Here is a 21400-nt window from a genome sequence, read left to right as displayed (position 1 = left end):
CCACATGGTACGAGCACAACTCTGATTACCACATACAACAACCTTTGTGTGTTAGAAAGGTACTAAGCAAAAGACACTCAGATGATGGACGGAATACAGATCAAATTAAACATTCACCCCCAGTCAATAGATCTGTGTTCAATCCGTTGTTCTTTTGCTCACCATGCCACCCCAGTTCAGACCCAGCCATATGCAAATCAGTCTTGACTGGGAACAGTCCAGCCCAAACTGTCAAGCCAGCTCCTCCCTGGACCGGAAACAAGCATCTTGGGACTGGTTTCGGGGCACCACCCCATATCAGCCAGGCTAGCTTGAATCCAATGACACTGATTGACTTTTTGTTTTAGACTAGAGAATTTTACTGAATAAAAAGATAATCACTTATTAGGGTGATATCCTTGGTACTTGGGCTCTTGATAGCAATATCACATTGGATATTAGTGGTGCTTTTGTCTTGGTTACAATATAATTGTCTTTTCTCTTCACAAACTCTGCGGTAGTAGTGGCAAACGAAAGCTAGGTTCAAAGATGTTCTGTTAAAATGTATGCTTTTGACTCTGATAATTAGAGGATTTTTGTAAGGATGATCACTGTATATTGTGAGCATTATATTGTTGCACTTAAAATCTAATTTCAAGCATGGTTTTCATCATTATACTTGACATGACTTTATAAGTATTTTCCTTTGCTGGTTTTTCTTTTTTTTCCGATGAATCACAGTGTGGGGACTACACCCATAAGCGATTGATTGATGTCGTTTTTGCAACTGTTAACATTGGCTGTATCGGTAGGACCATTTTATTTAACATTCTAGCCCTGAAGAAGTCGTGGTTGACTGTACCCAAAGACGAAACACGTGTTGGCTGGTGCCAGAAGTGCTGACTGATTAAAAAAAAGATAAATACACTGACGACTGTAGGGTGAATTTCTTTGGAGTCAGGTTTGCAGGTGCTTAGAGCTCCTGTTTCAAAGATTGGTAGATGTAAATAAATGTAGATAGATGTAGATAGAGGTAGAGGTAGATAGATGTAGGGGTAGGTAGAGATAGATGTAGATCGGGATAGATACATGTAAGTAGACGTAGGTAGACATAGAGATAGATAGATGTAAGTAGAGGTAGATAGATAGAGGTGGATAGATGTAGGTAGAGGTAGATGTAGATGAGTTGGAGGTAGAGGTAGATAGATGTAAGTAGAGGTAGATCCAGGCAGATGTACATAGACGTAGGTAGATGGTAATAGAGGTAGAATTAGGTAGATGCAGATAGAGGTAGGTATATGTAAATAGAGGTAGATATATGTAAGAGGAAGTAGAGGAAGATACAGGTAGATAGATGAAGATAGAGGTAGAGGAAGATAGAGGTAGATAGAGGATGATAGAGGTGTGGTGGTGAGCCTCAGCAAGGCCTACCAGTGCAAGGGGTTCGCCCTTCTCTGCACAAGTCCTCAGACCAATAGGAAAAAGTTTTCACAGAAACTGAAATAGAAAATACAAAATGTATTAGACCTCATGAGGTGGAACTACATTCACACAACACCCTTCGGCAATGTATGAAGTAGCACACTGAATGGAAGGAGCTTGGTCCTTTTATACCCACACAGGGGCTCAAAAGAAGGCGGTACAAGTACAAGAGAAGGTTTCAGGTACATATAAGGTCATACAGAAAATGCACAGTCAACAAGTGGGAGGAGCTAATAGTTTCTAATTCTGGTGAACACATCCATACAGACTAGGGACAGCTGCAAGGACAGCTGCAAGTTCAACTGAGCATGTACGAAGCAGAAGAGGCTAAATATAACCTGTCTCTGGGCTGATTTCAAGAGCAGACAACAGCAAGGTAGGACAGAGCACATGGCATGCACGTGGTAGCACATGGCAAACAAGATGGCTGCCAGAAATACAAAATGGATTCCACAAAACGGACAAGATAACTTTTAAATACAGGATGGCTTCTGCTAATGCTAACCCAATCGCTGCAAAATTACAACAGACGATCCCTTTTAGCATTAGTTGAAGACATTCGCTCATTGAATTTGAATTTGAATTTAAAAAGCTTATATAGCGCAACGTACACCATTGCGGTTTCTTGGCGCTTTTGACGGCTTGCAATAACCTAAAAATGGAACATTTAGAGTGGGAAGGCCTGAGCAAACAAAAAGGTTTTCAGGCCCTTGCGGAAGGCTGAATATTGTTTAGAGCTTCGGAGGTGGTCCGGCAAAGAGTTCCAAAATACCGGTGCCAGGAAGGAGAAATTCGAACCTCCCCATTTTTTTCTGGTGAAGCGAGGGACTTGAAGTAAGGACTGATCTGACGAACGAAGTTGTCTGGCGGGAACATAGTTGATTAGAAGGGATGAAATAAAGGCCGGGGCCTTTCCCTGTCTCGCCTGAAAAACCATGCACCCCATCTTAAAAAGTGAGCGTTGCCGGACAGGCAGCCAGTGTAGTTCCTTCAAGAGAGGTGTAGAATGATGGAACCGGGGAAGGCCATATACCAGCCGGGCAGCTTGGTTCTGCACCAGCTGGAGTCTGTGGAGGCTGTATGCCGGAATGCCGTTGTAAAGGGCATTGGCATAGTCTAGGCGGGAGATAACCAGGGCAGACATAATGAGTTTGAGTGCCAACGGGGAAAAGAAACGAGAAACCATACGGATAGTTCGGAGCATAAGAAAGCAAGAGGAAACAACAGCAGCAACCTGTGAGTGAAGGGTGAGCTGGTGATTAATTTTTATACCCAATGTTTTTACTGTAGAAGAAGGAATAGGGGGGGTACCAAGAGTGAGGGGCCAAAAGGAAGAATTCCAGGGGCTGGAGGAGCCACCAGTAAGCACCAACTCGGTTTTATCCGGATTGAGCTTCAGATGGTTGTGGCTCATCCAGTCCCTGATAAAAATCATAATAGACTGAAAATTGGAAATAGCATGAGAGGAGGAAGACAGATCAAAGACCAGCTGGAGGTCATCTGGGGTAATCTACATATGCATCCTGTACATCGATAATCATCAGTTCAGTGACCTCTTTATTTAGCATTTGTTGGGATTTCATTTCTGCAATATTTCTCTTGGCGGGTGTACACGCAGTGATGCAAATGGAGCACAGCATGGGACCACATTGTATACATATACAGCATGTAAATAGTATCAGCAGTAGTATACATAGAACAGTCAGTAGCTTCCAGCCCCAAGTAATAAGGAGTGTCCACATCCAGTTCGAAAAAGTCTATGTACCAGTCTCTGGGTGAATCTCTGCAGCAATCTTATGCAGTTTAGAGATTGCATCATATACTGAAGGTGAGTGATCCGGTATAAAGACACATCAACTGCTACCGATGATGCGACATGCACCACCTCGATCAGCCAAAATCACATCAAGCACCATACGATTCTGGAGTGCTACAATCCTCGCAACTTGCAGCTCTTCTGTAATGTTCCCAAGTGCCATTGCTGTCTGATTGGTAACAGCTTCCACAACACGAGTCAATCTCCTTATTTTTCTACTGTTCAATGCAGCATCCACGAAAAAGAATAAGCCTAAGTTAAAGTCGACATATTGTTGCAAAGCGGTGTCAGTTTGGTCAACTTCATCCATACTTATTGTCCTCCTATTTCTGTTCTTGGAAATGTCATTGTACAGTCTATAGTCCTTATGATACAATGTAGGTGCCTGAAACACAGGGGGCAACAGAAAGGACACGTAGCAGACCCCAGAACACCCCACAGGTAGTTGGTAGTATCCCTTATTACTGCAAACAAAGTATGTATTATGCGATGAAATAAAGCTGCTATAATTGGTACCTTCAATTGTCAGAATTACAGTACATTCATTTCTCCCCACTGGAATTCTCCCAACACTACTAATACATAAGTCTGCTTTAGCTCTTGTCACTGAAATTACAAACAGTCCATTGTTCTTCATAGTCCTTGTATTTGTTAACACATGTTGCATAGAAATATTGTCAGGTTGGTACTCCTCCCATTCCCATTTTGTTCCTCTAGCTTGAGGGTACCCATTCTCATCAGGATAACATTCTTTATTAAGGTGATAATTAATCTGTCCTACTGTCATTTCTGTAATGTTGGCCCTTTCAGAGGCAAACAAGAGCGCAAACCATGCTTGACAAGAACCATTATGAGAGATTGGAAGTGGAATGAAAGGTGTACCTCCTTTCTTTTGGTGCGCAGGTATCATCCCACACACGCAACAGTTGGTAGTATTTGTGGCATTATGTGTATGATGCAACATCTGGATAAATGTATTATTCAGGTAGGATTGTCGAAGCTTCTGCTCATGGTAGGGAAGCGTAAATTATTGGTGCTCAACTGTACTGGAATAGTGGCGATCAAAAGCTCTCAAACAGGAGCCACTTTCTCAACATACCAGGTAGTTGCTTCCATAACCACCATAGCACCAACAAACCCTACAGCACAAATTATTTTCTTAGTGCAGATCTTGGCAATTTTTGATCTCTTGGCAGACATGATCACTTCGTCGTAAACAAAAACAACCATTGGAGCTCTTATCCCTGGGCACCCGTTGATTTCTTCACCGAGGGTCAAGATGGGTGTCACTTCGCAGTGCTGATCCCCCCCTTGCCACATCGGCACTCTGTTTCACCAACCCAGGGCGGTAGCTCAACCAGTCCTTTTTGACAATGCAGGCTCTTTCCGTGGTCTCAATTGGTATTGCGATACTCCAGAAATTGTGTGGTCCGGGAAGACTTCCTCAGATTTGTCAGGTGAGATGGCTTAGTTTTTCTCTGCATCCAGGATCTCTCGATGGTCGGTCAGCACAGCAGGTTCCACCAAGGTAGACGTCACACGTTTGTAGTGTGTGCTATGGATCCAATTCTTTCTGTTCGTCACTCGAACTGCTGTCCTCGTAGCCAAAAGCACTTGCTCTGGTCCTCGCCCCCGCGGCTCCAAGCTGTTCGACCTCTCAAATATTCTAACCATAACCTGGTCTCCAGGCCGAGATCGTGGGCCTCACCTGAAGATCTGTCAGGAAGAGCTTCTCGAACCTGTTGATGAATAGAGATCAAACTGTTGGTTAACTGTGCCAAATAATCATTCATCAGAACACAAGGTACATCATGTATGGGGTGCGACTTAGGAACTCCCCAAATGTTCATCGGTCTCCCAAACACCACTTCATATGGTGTAAGCCAGATCGTGAATGTGGCACCGATCTCATGGACAACAATGCCAGAGATAGTGCATCTGGCCATTTCAGAGACGTGGAAGCCAGTATTTTTGCTAATTTCAGTTTCAAAGTAGCGTTGTACCTCTCCACTAATCCTGCTGATTGTGGGTGGAAGACTGCATGGAATTTCTGCTTGATCCCTAATGCTTCCAGGACATATTCAACAAATTCCCCAATAAAATGAGGTCCGTTGTCACTCCACAAATGGTTGCAAACACAATATCTAGGGAAAAACTCCTTTAGAAGCACTTTCGCTGTAGTGAGAGCTGTATTTTCCTTTGTAGGGGTTGCCTCTATCCATTTACTGAAGGCACATACCACCACTAGGTCATATTGCAGCGTTCAAGTTGGATGTAATCCATCTGCAAAACATCAAAAGGTGCAGTGGGTGTAGAAAACCCTCCTGAAGGAGATCAAACAGGACTGTACTAACTCTTAGCTGTGCTGGCAATTTCAGGATGCTCCCAAACTCGCGTAAGCAATTTCGTTATTGCTAGAGCTCCAACATGTGCCAGCCCATGTGTCTTTTGAACCATAGGTTGTAAATAAGCAGCAGGCAATTTCCACTTATCCATTTCTTTGTTACGCCAACAGCCCTCATCGTCTAACATTCCTTCTTTAGACTATTGCTCCAGCTCTTTCACAGAGGCAGATCTCTGTCTATCTAATACTTCTTCTCGAGCATCATGCCAATGTTCAGCTTGTGATTTCACTACGTACATGGACGTAGTGCTTTGTTGCATAGCAGTCTCACAAGCTAAGCGATCTGCAAAGGCGTTGCTTTGTCCTATCTTATCAATGACTTTCTTGTGCGCGCTACACTTAATAATAGCAATTTTCTTTGGATATGTAAGTGCAGTTAAAAAATTATGCACTAGTTCTCCGTGCATTATCTGCATCCCATGGGATGTAAGAATGCCTCTTTTCTTCCAGAGTAGGCCAAAATCATGGGCCACTCCAAAAGCTCAGCTGCTTGAGCTGACTTCTGTGGTACGCGAGCTGTCTCCACTACTGTCTTAAGTGTCGTAATTGCATATGCAGCTGAGGTCGCGCCATCTGGTAACTTCAAACAGGACCCATCAACCCACAGTTCCCCATCTACATTTGAAAGGGGCTTATCTTGCAAATTGGCGCGACCCTTTGTCTGTTCCTCAGTAAGGAATATACAATCGTGAGGTTCATGAGACTGAGCCTAAGTCGCTGGATATGGCAACAAAGTAGCTGGGTTTGGAGTCGCACACCTCTTTAGGGTAATGTGAGGGGTCAAAAGTGTCAATTCGTATCCTGTCAGGCGAGCACTAGTTAAGTGCTGCATTTTAGTCTGATTCAAAAGGGCATCTACTGCATGGGGTACTAGCACCAACAGTTTATGTGACAAAACAATCCCTTCACTCTGATCTATGGACACAGCTGTTGCTGCAACTGAACGGAAGCACCCAGGCAATGCACGAGCAACAGGATCAAGAACTGCTGAAAAATATGCACAGGGACGCTGCTTGTCACCGTGTGCCTGTACTAAAACTGACAATGCACACCCATCTTTCTCGTGTACATAGAGTGTAAAGGCCTTCGTGTAATCTGGAGTGCATAACACTGGTGCAGAACAAAGAGCTTGACGTAACTGATGAAAAGCATTCTGACATTCATCCGTCCATGGAAGGGGCATTGGAGTGTCTTTCGTCAAAAGCGCTAGCAGGGGTTTACCAATGTGTGATAATCCTAATATCCATTGCTTGCAGAACAAAGTGAAACCAATGAATGCACGGACATCTTTCTGAGTAGAAGGTACTGGTGTCTCTAAAATTGCTTGTATGCGATCTGGTGTAAGTGCACGAACCTCCTTAGACAGAAGGTGACCTAAATAGGTTACCTTCGGTCTACAATATTGCAATTTCTTCTGTGACACTTTATGGTTGTGTGTAGCAAGAAAAGAAAGTAGAGACAAAGTACATTTTTCACACTGCTCAGGTGTATCTGCTGCCAACAAGATGTCCTCGACATATTGTATGAGAGCCACTCCTTCAGACAAAGTAAAGGAATAAAGTTGTCTTTTCAATGCTTGACTGTAAATGCTAGGACTCTCAGTGTACTCTTGAGGAATTCTACAAAATCTATACAATTGATTATTCAAAGTGAAGCCGAACAAATATCAGCGTTCAGGATGAATAGGAATCGAGAAGAATGCATTCTTCAAATCGATTACAGAAAATGTAGTTGCTGTTGGAGGAACTCGGGTTAGTAATGTCGTTATGTCCGAAACCACAGGGTACTGCGGTACTACAAATGTGTTGACTTCTCGCAAATCAGTGATGAATCTGTAAATCCTAGTGTCAGTGTCTTTTTTCAAGATAGGAAGAATAGGACTGTTGCAATCATTGTAAGGAACTTCCTCCACAACCCCCACTTTAATCAAATCATGGACAATGCGTATTAGTGCTTCTTCTCCTTCTTGAGAAATGTTATATTGCGGCAATCGTGGCAATGAAGTGCCCTCCTTGACACTAATATGCACTGGTGGGATAACCATTTGCCCTACATCTGTGTCTGAAGTAGCCCACAAACTACTAGGGAGTGAAGCTAATGCAATATCCTCTTTAACAAGACAAGATCTCTCAATCACGGGGTAGTTGTCATTAAAAATAACACGTACACCTTCAGGAGAACATTGTATCGTAGCCCTGAAATATTTGAGCACATCAAGACCCACAATATTATCTGGTGTGTTTGGGGAGTGCAAAAACAGACATGGAGCAGTAGATTTATCAACATGGACTGCAAGTGGCTGTGATAGCTGGCTAAGGGAAGGTGTTCCATCGAAACCTATTGATGTAATGGTTAAGCCAGACAGGGGAGCCCTTGGAACCAATTGTTTAGATAGGGCGCTACGAGTAGCTCCTATCAACCAGAAACTGATCAGTAGAACCCAAAACATGTGCTGTAACATAGGGGCCCTTCTGATCTACTGGAACTTCAACCGATTCCTTACCCCATCCTAGACAATCCTATGCATAAGCAGAATCTTTCAAATCAGACGGCACATAATCAGACATTTGATATTGATTTCGTCTATCAAAAGTGTTAAACCCATCCCGTCCACGTGTATTAGCATCAAACCTAGCATGATCGTCCGTGCTTCCTCTAGGCCCTGAAAAGCGATTTCTCATTTGTCCCCGTCCACGTGGATACTGCTGAGCACGCAATGCTGGACAATCAGAAGCCCAATGCCCAAATTTTCTGCAGTACGCACACTGGTCAACAGACAAATTAAAATGAGTATAAGAAGGAAAAGACGAACCATGAGATCCACGTCCACCTCTATTATTACCTCTAGATGGCTGACCATAAACCTGAGCCATCATAACCTTCGTTTTAACTCCTTAGTCTTCTTATCCTCATTACCCTTCACTTCTAACTCCTGCTGTTCTTAATACTGAGGTGATGGATGGAGCATCTGAACCAATCAAACACTCACACCCAGTAAAAAGATCTGGGTTGAATCCATCACCGTTCTTTAGCCCACTCTGCCACCCCAGTTCAGACATGGCTATATGCAAATCAGTCTGACCCTGTGCCTCATGGGAACAGTCCAGCCCGAACTGCCAAGCCATGCCTTCCCTGGACCGGAAACAAGCTTCCGAGGACCGGTTTCTGGCATTACAGCCGTCTTCAGCCCGGCTTGCTTGAATCCAGTGGCAAAGTGAGCAAGGGACTCACATCTGAGCATACTCTGCCACACTTATGGCGGCCAAAAGCGGTACAAAAGGGGGAGGTGATGGACGGAGCATCTGAACCAATCAAACACTCACACCAAGTCAAAAGATCTGAGTTGAATCCATCACCGTTCTTTAGCCCACTCTGCCACCCCAGTTCAGACATGGCTATATGCAAATCAGTCTGACCCTGTGCCTCATGGGAACAGTCCAGCCCGAAATGCCAAGCCATGCCTTCCCTGGACCGGAAACAAGCTTCCGAGGACCGGTTTCTGGTATTACAGCCGTCTTCAGCCCGGCTTGCTTGAATCCAGTGGCAAAGTGAGCAAGGGACTCACGTCTGAGCATACCCTGCCACATTTATGGCGGCCAAAAGCGGTACAAAAGGGGGTGGTGATGGACGGAGCATCTGAACCAATCAAACACTCACACCCAGTAAAAAGATCTGGGTTGAATCCATCACCGTTCTTTAGCCCACTCTGCCACCCCAGTTCAGACATGGCTATATGCAAATCAGTCTGACCCTGTGCCTCATGGGAACAGTCCAGCCCGAACTGCCAAGCCATGCCTTCCCTGGACCGGAAACAAGCTTCCGAGGACCGGTTTCTGGCATTACAGCCGTCTTCAGCCCGGCTTGCTTGAATCCAGTGGCAAAGTGAGCAAGGGACTCACATCTGAGCATACTCTGCCACACTTATGGCGGCCAAAAGCGGTACAAAAGGGGGAGGTGATGGACGGAGCATCTGAACCAATCAAACACTCACACCAAGTCAAAAGATCTGGGTTGAATCCATCACCGTTCTTTAGCCCACTCTGCCACCCCAGTTCAGACATGGCTATATGCAAATCAGTCTGACACTGTGCCTCATGGGAACAGTCCAGCCCGAAATGCCAAGCCATGCCTTCCCTGGACCGGAAACAAGCTTCCGAGGACCGGTTTCTGGCATTACAGCCGTCTTCAGCCCGGCTTGCTTGAATCCAGTGGCAAAGTGAGCAAGGGACTCACGTCTGAGCATACCCTGCCACACTTATGGCGGCCAAAAGCGGTACAAAAGGGGGTGGTGATGGACGGAGCATCTGAACCAATCAAACACTCACACCCAGTCAAAAGATCTGGGTTGAATCCATCACCGTTCTTTAGCCCACCCTGCCACCCCAGTTCAGACATGGCTACATGCAAATCAGTCTGACCCTGTGCCTCATGGGAACAGTCCAGCCCGAACTGCCAAGCCATGCCTTCCCTGGACTGAAAAGAAGCTTCTGAGGACCGGTTTCTGGCATTACAACTGTCTTCAGCCCGGCTTGCTTGAATCCAGGGGCAAAGTGAGCAAGGGACTCACGTCTGAGCATACCCTGTCACACTTATGGCGGCCAAAAGCGGTACAAAAGGGGGTGGTGATGGACGGAGCATCTGAACCAATCAAACACTCACACCCAGTAAAAAGATCTGGGTTGAATCCATCACCGTTCTTTAGCCCACTCTGCCACCCCAGTTCAGACATGGCTATATGCAAATCAGTCTGACCCTGTGCCTCATGGGAACAGTCCAGCCCGAATTGCCAAGCCATGCCTTCCCTGGACCGGAAACAAGCTTCCGAGGACCGGTTTCTGGCATTACAGCCGTCTTCAGCCCGGCTTGCTTGAATCCAGTGGCAAAGTGAGCAAGGGACTCACGTCTGAGCATGCCCTGCCACACTAATGGCCGCCAAAAGCGGTACAAAAGGGGGTGGTGATGGACGGAGCATCTGAACCAATCAAACACTCACACCCAGTCAAAAGATCTGGGTTGAATCCATCACCGTTCTTTAGCCCACTCTGCCACCCCAGTTAAGACATGGCTATATGCAACTCGGTCTGACCCTGTGCCTCATGGGAACAGTCCAGCTCGAACTGCCAAGGCATGCCTTCCCTGGACCGGAAACAAGCTTCCGAGGACCGGTGTCTGGCATTACAGCCGTCTTCAGCCCGGCTTGCTTGAATCCAGTGGCAAAGTGAGCAAGGGACTCACGTCTGAGCATACCCTGCCACACTTATGGCGGCCAAAAGCGGTACAAAAGGGGGTGGTGATGGACAGAGCATCTGAACCAATCAAACACTCACACCGAGTCAAAAGATTCCGAGGACCGGTTTCTGGCATTACAGCTGGCTTCAGCCCGGCTTGCTTGAATCCAGTGGCAAAGTGAGCAAGGGACTCACGTCTGAGCATACCCTGCCACACTTATGGCGGCAAAAAGCGGTACAAAAGGGGGTGGTGATGGACGGAGCATCTGAACCAATCAAACACTCACACCGAGTCAAAAGATCTGGGTTGAATCCATCACCGTTCTTTAGCCCACTCTGCCACCCCAGTTCAGATATGGCTATAGGCAAATCAGTCTGACCCTGTGCCTCATGGGAACAGTCCAGCCCTAACTGCCAAGCCATGCCTTCCCTGGACCGGAAACAAGCTTCCGAGGACCGGTTTCTGGCATTACAGTCGTCTTCAGCCCGGCCTGCTTGAATCCAGTGGCAAAGTGAGCAAGGGACTCACGTCTGAGCATACCCTGCCACACTTATGGCAGCCAAAAGCGGTACAAAAGGGGGTGGCGATGGACGGAGAATCTGAACCAATCAAACACTCACACCCAGTCAAAAGATCTGGGTTGAATACATCACCGTTCTTTAGCCCACTCTGCCACCCCAGTTCAGACATGGCTATATGCAAATCAGTCTGACCCTGTGCCTCATGGGAACAGTCCAGCCCGAACTGCCAAGCCATGCCTTCCCTGGACCGAAAACAAGCTTCCTGTGGTAAATAAATAATTAATTACCGGTACTATTTTTGAATACATTAATAATAACAGATAGCTCAATAAATAAGAGGCAGGATCCGAGGAATCTGAGGTTAACAGGCTTTAATCAGGCATAAGGGAAGGGACAGGATCGGGACAGCCTGAAATAGAATGGCATAGAAGAAGAAGGCAGCTGCAACGTCTCATTAACAGTACAAGCTATATATACTATAACATCACAATTACATTACATACAATAGGCGTAACAAGTGACAAGCGTAAGATAAGAACACATGGGCGTGAAAAGTAGGCGTGCACAGGGCGTGCACGTAGACATGTGATGAGAACGTCACAGAAGTGTCATGAAATGGGTGGATACATGGAGGGGGCTACCTGAGCAGCTGGGACCTTTAACCTAGTGGTGCGCGCAAACGGACTATGACGTGTATCTGGGGAGAACTGGGGGCTCTGACTTCTGCACTAGAAGAGGATGTCAGGACGACATGTACCTATAGCATATCTGGTATCTCGTGTTTGGAGTACATGTTGATAGAATCTAAAAGTCATCAGGGGAAAGGCTACTTGACACTAAGATTGGTGCATGCATATATTCTTCATGTATTGCGTGTGCTATGAATCTTCTATGAATATTAATACAGTAATTCTCTTGCATGGAGACAGGAAGACTAGACTATAGCTGAAACTGTTTATGCGGTTCGTTAGCTTAGGAATGTGAAGACGAGGAGCTGAACTGATAACTGGAGGTGAGGCATAACATATTCTTGGCAGACAGGCAGGCAGAGCCAGGCCGGGCACCGCGCTGCGCGGCAGGAAGTAAGTGAAGGGTCAGGGATGCAGGTGGGGGCTGTATCGCTCCTCGGAGTGGGTTCAGGAGACAGGAGCTTGAATCTGGTGTCCGGGCCCTCATGAGGCCTAGAAACGGGGACATTTCGATGAATTAACGTGCACAATGGAAAACGTTGTCAACATAGGCCTGAAAGCCTAATTCACGTTGCTTTCACGGGAACTGGAAACTGGCATACTAGAGTTGCACACAACTATAATTGCGTCTTTATTCGGTCATAGGGGAATATATGCATATTGATCATGCACATATAACATAGGATGGGGAACACGTAGGCACACATGACAAGGCAAAATTCAATTTTCCACATTCCCTCCTTGTGCCCTACGTTTCCATCAGGAAACATCAATATTCATGATACCATCTATCATTTCATATAGCATCATTTGCTCGTCTCGAATCCTCTTGGAACGGGACTTTGGACTAAGAATACAAGAGGTAGCACACAAGCCGCAAATCGCAGGGCCACATTGTAAACAGAGACAGCAACTGAATATGATCATTACTGCTATACCCAGGAATGACAATACTTTCCATCCCCAGGCAGATATTATACTCCAGAGCCAACCGGACCATGTCCAGGTGCCTGGATTCTGGTGCAACTGATGGGCAATTTTATGAAGTCTGGTTATAGCTGAATAAACAGACGGTGCGTTATTAGGAATGAAAATGCAGCAACTAGATCCGATGACTCTACAAGCTCCTCCCCTATCGGCCAGTATGACGTCAAGGACGAGACGATTTTGGAGCACGACAAATCTCATAGCAGATTGCTCCTCGGTTAAGTTACCTAGAGTGGAAGTAGTCTCATTCACTACTGCTTCAAGGGTTCTAGTTAACCTACGTATTAACTTACTATTCTGGACAGGACCTATGAAGAAAAAGAAACCTCTATTGAAGTCTTGATACTGTTCAAGAGTAGTTTCGGTTTGATCGACAATCGGGGACTCGATCTCCCTTCTATGTCTAATGTGTACTAGATGTGTGTTTCTGTGATAATCGGATGGGGCTAGGAAAACTGGTGGCAGTAGGAAGGCAATATAACATGTTCCATCCCAATCAAGGGGCAGACGTACATATGCGGTCTGACCACATACAAAATATGAATGACGTGAGGCTTTGAAAATAGATTTCCCACTGTCACTATACTCGACCATAGTAGTACAATCACTATGTCCTAGATGTACAGAACCATTCTTTCTGACACATAATTCGCCTTTAACTGGTAGAACTGAAATAGCAGGCAAATCTGGAGTAGTCTCAGACTGAACATTCAAAACCATGAAATTCGAGGAATAATTACCTAGATCATATACTTCATTTTCTAGATCTAACCCTGTTCTATGGGAAAGACCCTCCTTGTCTGGGAACCATGTTCTATTCAGAAGGGACATATCATTTGGGGATGACGTTAACGTGGACCATGCTCCACACGAACCATTGTGTGAGAACGGATAAGGAAAGAGTGGCAGAACTCCCTTCGGTGTCTGGAAAGGGGGGAGTCGACCACACACCCAACAATTAGTGGCATTGCTGGTCTGGTGTGAATAGTGTAACATACGGATAAAAGAATTGTTGCGCATGGCAAGACGATAGGATAACTCGTGAGGAGGCAGTTCACTAAAAGTGTGCTCTGCTGTAACATTAGAAAACATATGTACATGTGAAACAGTAGGAGGAAAATATATATATAAAACATAACTTATGCCTGTAACCATAAAACTCAGAAATACTGAAATGAAAAGAGTAACAATACATCTGCTTCGGAGAGCTTTGCGATAACGTATTCTCTTAGAGTTTCGACTAACTCTCTCACTATGTCGGTCTATCTCATACATGTCAGGAACCTGTCTAACCGTTTCACCCGAGAGGGACTTAGACAATTAAACTGGCTGACTTACTAGACCTTAATTTTTCTTTATACTCCTGCTGCGGAGTTTTCTCTAACAGGGGAGGTTTAGATTCCGTGTCTGGGCAGTCCTTGAGAACGGGGCAGTCTTTGAAAAATGTCTTTGGCCGAAGTCCATGGTATCGCTTTACATGACTGGAGTGCAACCACCCCTTCCTGCCCTCCACCTTGATGGCCGTCCTTGTTGTTAGTAGTACTAGTCTTGGCTCCTTCCAACGGGGTTCCAGCGGACTTGAACGATCAAAGTTCCTCACGAGGACAAGGTCGCCTGGTATGACCTCGTGCGGTTTCACTTCGGTGTTGTCTGGAAAAGCAGCGGCAACCTGTGAACGACAAGAGTGTAGTGCAGACATCAAGGAGGCCAAGTAATCTGTCAGCATATTACTGTCAACATCTGTAATCTTACGGGGCCTAGGAGTACCCCACATGTTTGGGGGACGACCGAAAACTACCTCAAAAGGCGACAGACCTGAACGGGAGTGTGCGACCATTCTCATATAAAAAAGGGCGACTGGCAGTGCTACCAACCAATCTACGCCTTTCTCTGCGCATACTTTGGCAATGCGGATTTTCAGAGTCTGATTATGTCTCTCTACGAGACCTGCTGCTTCGGGATGTCGTACACAATGGAACTTCCACTGGTACCCTAACAGAAGGGATACTTGTTTCATGAGCTCGGATGAGAATGGCTGGCCGTTGTCTGAATACACGACCCTCGGTAATCCATAGCGGGGAAAATACTCACGAACCAACTGCCTGGCAGTGGTCGCGGCAGTGTAATCTGGGACTGGATATGCTTCTGTCCATCTGGACAAAGCACATACAACTACGAGGACGTACTTGAAACCTCGACATCGCTCCATCTGGATATAATCCATCTAGAGGACTTCAAAAGGGTGGTCAGGAGGATGGAATCCACCTTGTTCCACCGGGACACCTTTACCTGGATTGAACTGACAACAGATCATGCAGGTACGCACTTTCTGCTTGGCTGCTGCTCGTAAATGCTTGTTAAACCATAGGTTCTGAATAATGTCTAACATGGCTTTTTCTCCTAAATGTGCAGGACTATGTGCGGTGTTGATAATGACTTGAACCATTGAGTCGGGGAGAAACCATGTGGCTTTTCCCTTTGTCAACCATCCCTGATCTGTCTGGACCCCTCCTTGTTCAGACCATTTCTTGATTTCATCTGGAGTAGCATGTGACTGGATATCTAGTACATCTTGTGTAGGGTCCTTAACTGTCATACAAGTAGTCTGGGCTGGAATGTCTGTCTGTGTCGTGTTAACTGGAATGTCTGGAGTCTGAGCTGTAAGCTTGGCTGTTCGATCTGCTAGATCGTTACCCTGGGAAATGATGTCAGTGACTTTCGTATGTGCCTTGCACTTCATGATAGCGATAGCTGTCGGTAAATGTATTGCATCTAACAGAGCTTGAATGAGGGGGCCATGCTGAATCTTGGTTCCATGAGAAGTCATGAAACCTCTCTCTTGCCAGGGTACTCCGAAGTCGTGTACGACTCCGAATGCATAACGTGAATCTGTGTATATGTTTACTTTCAGGTTCTTGGCTCGTATGCAGGCTTGGGTCAGAGCGACGAGCTCTGCTGCTTGAGCAGACAGGGTGTCAATACGATGTGTTTCTATAACTTCAGTTTCAGTAGTCACTGCATACGCGGCTACTAGTTCTCCTGTACTTGTTCTCATACATGAACCATCCACATAGAGTGTCAGGTCGGGATCAGGTAATGCAATGTCTGTCAAGTCTTGTCTTGGCTTCGTCATGATGTTAACAACTTCCACACAATCGTGTGTGGCAGGATCTGGAACAGTCGAGGGTAACAGTGTAGCAGGATTTAAAATGTTGCAGCGTCTGATTTCTATGTGTGGCTGAAACAGTGTCAATTCATAACCTGTTAAACGTGCAATTGTCAAGTGCTGAGTCTGTGTTCGGTTTAAAAGAACTTCCACGGAGTGTGGAACTTGTACTGTCAGGGAGTGTCCTAACACTATGGAATCACTTTGTCTGATAGCTAGGGCTGTGGCTGCAACTGACTTGAGGCACGCAGGCAAAGCCTGGGCCACTGGATCTAATGTGCTAGAAAAATAAGCACATGGCTTGTACTGTCCTGCTTGATCTTGTGTGAGAACAGATAATGCAGTACCTTCGCGTTCAGTAACAAAAAGTGTAAAAGGCTTACTGTAGTTCGGTGTTGCTAGAACAGGTGCTTGGCATAAGGCTTTCTTTAACTCATTGAAAACAAGTGTATGTTCTTGGGTCCAAGGGAGGACAGTCGATGTGGCTGCCTCCTGTGTCGTTAACTGTATCAGTGGCTTGGCTAGATATGCGTACTGAGGGATCCATTGTCTGCAGTAAGAAGTGAGGCCGATAAAAGCTCGTACCTCCTTCTGAGTCTTGGGCTGTGGAAGATGTGCTATTAACTGGATACGGTCTGGTGTCAACTGCCTACCCCTCTTGGACAGTAAGTGTCCAAGGTAGACCACTTGCTGGACACAGAATTGCAGTTTCGAAGGGGACACCTTATGGCCCATCTCGGCCAGGAAATACAAGACTGTAAGTGACGCACGTTCGCAGTCACGTTCAGAACGGGCTGTGATCAATAGATCATCGACATACTGGATCAGGGCACTGTCAGTTGGCATGTGAATATTGTCTAGTTGTCTCTTAAGTGCTTGACTATAAATACTAGGACTTTCTGTGAAACCTTGAGGAGCTCGTGTGAATTTATAGCTTCTTCCATTTAAACAGAAACCGAAAAGAAACTGGCTGTCTGGATGAATGGGGACACTAAAGAATGCATTCTTGAGATCAATAACAGTAAAGAACGTAGCTTCGGAATCAATGGCTGTCAATAGGGAAGAAATATCTGGGACCACCGGGTACTGGGGAATGATACATTTATTGAGTTCTCGAAGGTCAATCACTAATCGATAAACTGGAGGTGCATTTGGATCAGTACGTTTCAGGATCGGAATGATAGGAGAATTACATACATTGGAGTCAGTTTCTACAACCACTCCTTGAGCAATGAGCTTGTCAATAAGTTTGGATAAGGCTGCTACAGCCTCAGGTGGCAATTTGTACTGTCGGATTCGTGGTAATACAACACCTTGTTTCAGAGTGACACGATGGGGTGTAATATGCATACAACCTACATCAGTTGGACCTTGCGCCCATAAATGCTGTGGTACATTCAATAATCTTGGATCAAAATCACGTAATACATAATGACCTTTAAAATCTCGTAGGAACAGCCGTACTCCTTCTGGGGAGCAGCAAATTACTGCACCTAATTCTTTCAATGTCTTGATACCCCATAAATTTTCTGGACAAGATTTCGTAAGTAACAAGTCAGTAGTTCGGGACAATGGACCAACTTCTAGGGAAACTGGTTTCGATATTTCAATAACAATAGGCTTTCCTGAAAATCCAAGGGAAACATTTCTAGAGCCTGAGAGTGGAGCCCCTGGAACCTCGTCATGACTGATGGTAGTCCTACTTGCCCCTGTATCAATCAGAAACTTTCTGTCTTTCCCTAATACTTGACTATGTACATAGGGACCCTCTTGATCTACAGGAATCTCGATGAGAGGCAAGCCAACCTCCCTCTCTAGGCTGTTTCATGAATACTGCTGATATTCTGGATAATCTGACTGTGCATACTGGTACATCTGTTGTGTAACGTGTTGTGTGGCAGCTATAGGCTGCGGTACTGTAACTGTCTGTTGTGCGTTCTGCGGTGCTTGCGTGTTCTGCGGAACATGTTCTTGTCTAAGAGGACGTGGTCTCTCTTTCGTCTTACCAGTAGCTATGTTATGTTTCAGAACTGCACATTCATTTATATAATGACCTGGCTGTTTACAGTAATTGCAGGTCCCTTTAACGGGAACTGGATGACTGATTTGATTCGGACCCCTCTTCTGACTGTCTTGGGGAACAGACTGTGCAACTAATACTTTCATTTTCGTGTCTTTCATACGTCTCCTTTCGTGTTCCTGCTCTTCCCTGATTCTATTCTGATGGTACTGGAGCATCTGAAGCATCTGTGACGGAGTATTAGCTTGCCAGGTACTGTCGACTTTCAGTACTCGATTTTTAACTTGTGTACTTGAATTTTCAACTAGTTTGGTAACAAAAAGATGTGGATATGACTCACTACTTGTTTTCAGGCCGCTATTTATAATGAAACATTTTTCAAATCTAGAATAGAAATCACTAGTGTCTTCATCTGGTTTCTGTTTACAGGCTGAGATAGCATCCCAGTCTTCCTTTTTCGTGGCTAGTAATCTTGGCAAGACTTGTATTAACAATTCGGGCAATGCTTTAGCTTTTTCCCCAAGACCGGTACCTGGAACTCGTGTGTTATCTTCAGTTTCTAATGCGGTCCAATCTATCTTTTTCTCTCCCACCTCCCATTCCTTTTCTTTAAGTTTTTCATATATGCCCGCAGGCAACAGGACCTTTAACATTTTAATGATATCAGGATATGTGTATTCTCCCATACGGAGCATGTCTTTTAGTTCACGGTGGAACCCTGCTGGATCTTTATCGTGACAGGGTATTAACTTTTTCATTTCCAAGAGTTCTATTTTCGTGATAAGGGTGTAAACAAATACTCGTTCTAGCTCACCCCCCGTTCCCTTAACTGGATGTACTTCTCGTAACGGATTCTGTCTGTCTATGTAGAATGATTTTCTTACTGGGGGTGGAACAGGAACAAAATGTGGATTCAGGAACGTTCTGTATTTGTGGCGCTGTTCTAGAATGACACTAATTAAATCGGTACCTAGACCTTTCCATCTGTTTAGGAGTAACTCGTTCAGGACATCATACAAAGGACCTGGATCAGAATGCTGATCCTCATACAGTGTGATGAGGTGCTGGATCATATACATACCCACCAGACGCTGCTCGGCTGGGGGCAGTTTCAGAAACGTTTGGGCCACCATTTCGTCTGGAAACGTGGCGGAATCACTAGTCCATCGGACTGCTGATCGGGCTAGTTCTTGTTCATGCATGGTACTAGGCTCACTATAACCTATTCGTAATTTCAGGATTTTATCTGTAGCCTGGAATACTTGTTCCAGAGAACACTGTTCTGGCACTGGATGAGGAAAAACTTTCTTGTAATCTAGGCGTGAATGTCGGTCGGGAAATCTAGTTCTACCTACATACGCTATTCTGTCGGGATTCTCGCTGTCTACTTCTTCACTGGAAGAGTCATTCTCTTTCTCGGTTGCTCTATTTGCTTTCTCTTTCTCGTGTATACGTAAAATTTCTTTACGGATTTTCCTGTACATACTTTCTATACTACCTTGTGTCTTGTGTTTTCCCTCGGCTATATTATCACTCCATCTCGTCAGGGCTTTCATCTCTTCTTTATCTTTATCAGGATAATCCTGTTCTCTTATTAAACAGTTAATCAAGAACTGCAGAATCATACTTTGAATCTCGACCTTTCTGTGTGCCATAGCTTCGTGAATACTTCCTGGATTCTCCCCTGTACGGATAAAATGATATATTCTGTCTAGATGTTCCTTCATATCGGGCAGGGTGGCTAGAAAGTTGGCAACTCGTCTTAAACGTACTGAATACAAGATCATGTGATCTTCACCTGGTACTGAATCATATGTGCAGTCAGTAAGGTGTCGCTTGAGATCTGCGTATGTAGTCACTTTTGGCGTGCGCTGTAACGCTGCTTCTCTCAGCGTCATTCGTTTTGCTTGAGGCGGGGTGATAGGAGCACCTCCTGCCACTCCGCCTGAACTAGAATCGTCTATTAATACTGAATGTGCTGGTAAGGTGACCGGCAAAACTCGTGACGTGGACTGGTCCGGGGGTACTGGCACATGGACAGGGTTCCCGGGGCCAGTGACTGAAGGAACAGGAATTACATTATTACCAGGGTGCTGAGGTTGAGCAGGCAGAATAGGATTTGCATATTCTGGGACTGTATCGTCCAAATAGGACGAAAGAAATATTTCAGCTGCAGTCGGTTTATGACGTAGCTTAGTCGAGACCAAGGGTGGCGGTAAGTTACAGGATGCTTCCGGGGTTGCCTTCGGCAAGCCCTCGGCAAGGAGAGGACACATACCTTTAATAAAGGCATTTCTCTGTCTGTCTGACTGTTCTGCTCTGACTCGTTCACCTTCTTCTAGAAGTTCCCTTTCTTGGGCTTTTTCTGAGGATTCCCTACTTAATTCTGCTTTTCTGAATTCTTTCTCGGATCTCCTGTGAGATTCTTTGCGCCATAACTCGATGGCGTCTTTCTGGGACTGTCTGGCTTTCTTTTTCCATAATGCTTCTTCTACTCGCATGATGCACTCGGCATCCCATGTACCTGATACAGGCCATCTATATTTCTCCTCAAGATTTTTCGTGTAATCCACCCACAAGTCTAGATATAATATGGCATCTAAGCCATGCTTGTGATACATAAAATGACCAGGACTGTCCCGAGGAGGGACAGGAACTGCTTCTTCGAGTAACCCTTTTCTAGTTCTGATCTGACGTAATTTCGAGAACAGAGGCATCTTGAACTTATGCTTGGACTTCAACACAATATACAATAAACACAGTAATGAAATGGCAAACAAATCACTCATACCACGACATAAAAATACATGAATAACAGATCGAACAGAAATATTACCTGATACATTGAAAACATAATACTTGAATTTCTCGAGAACAGACTTGATAGAAATTCTAGATGCACTGCTAAAACAGTACAGAACATACCGGTCTCATAAAGAGACACGTCATACCGTACCCACCTAGATGGATACGTCGGACTGAATCTGTGTACCCAAACCCAACGGACCAGGAACAAACTAATGAACCAGTCTAGATACTTCCCCCGCAACGGTACTCACCGGGAAGCAGAAACTGAAGGCCTCGGACTGGACTGGACTGCCACGACG

Source organism: Lissotriton helveticus, chromosome 7 (assembly GCF_964261635.1).
Source record: "Lissotriton helveticus chromosome 7, aLisHel1.1, whole genome shotgun sequence".
Classification (NCBI taxonomy): domain Eukaryota; kingdom Metazoa; phylum Chordata; class Amphibia; order Caudata; family Salamandridae; genus Lissotriton; species Lissotriton helveticus.
The sequence above is the reverse complement of the archived record's forward strand: the minus strand, read 5'-3'. Positions refer to the sequence as shown.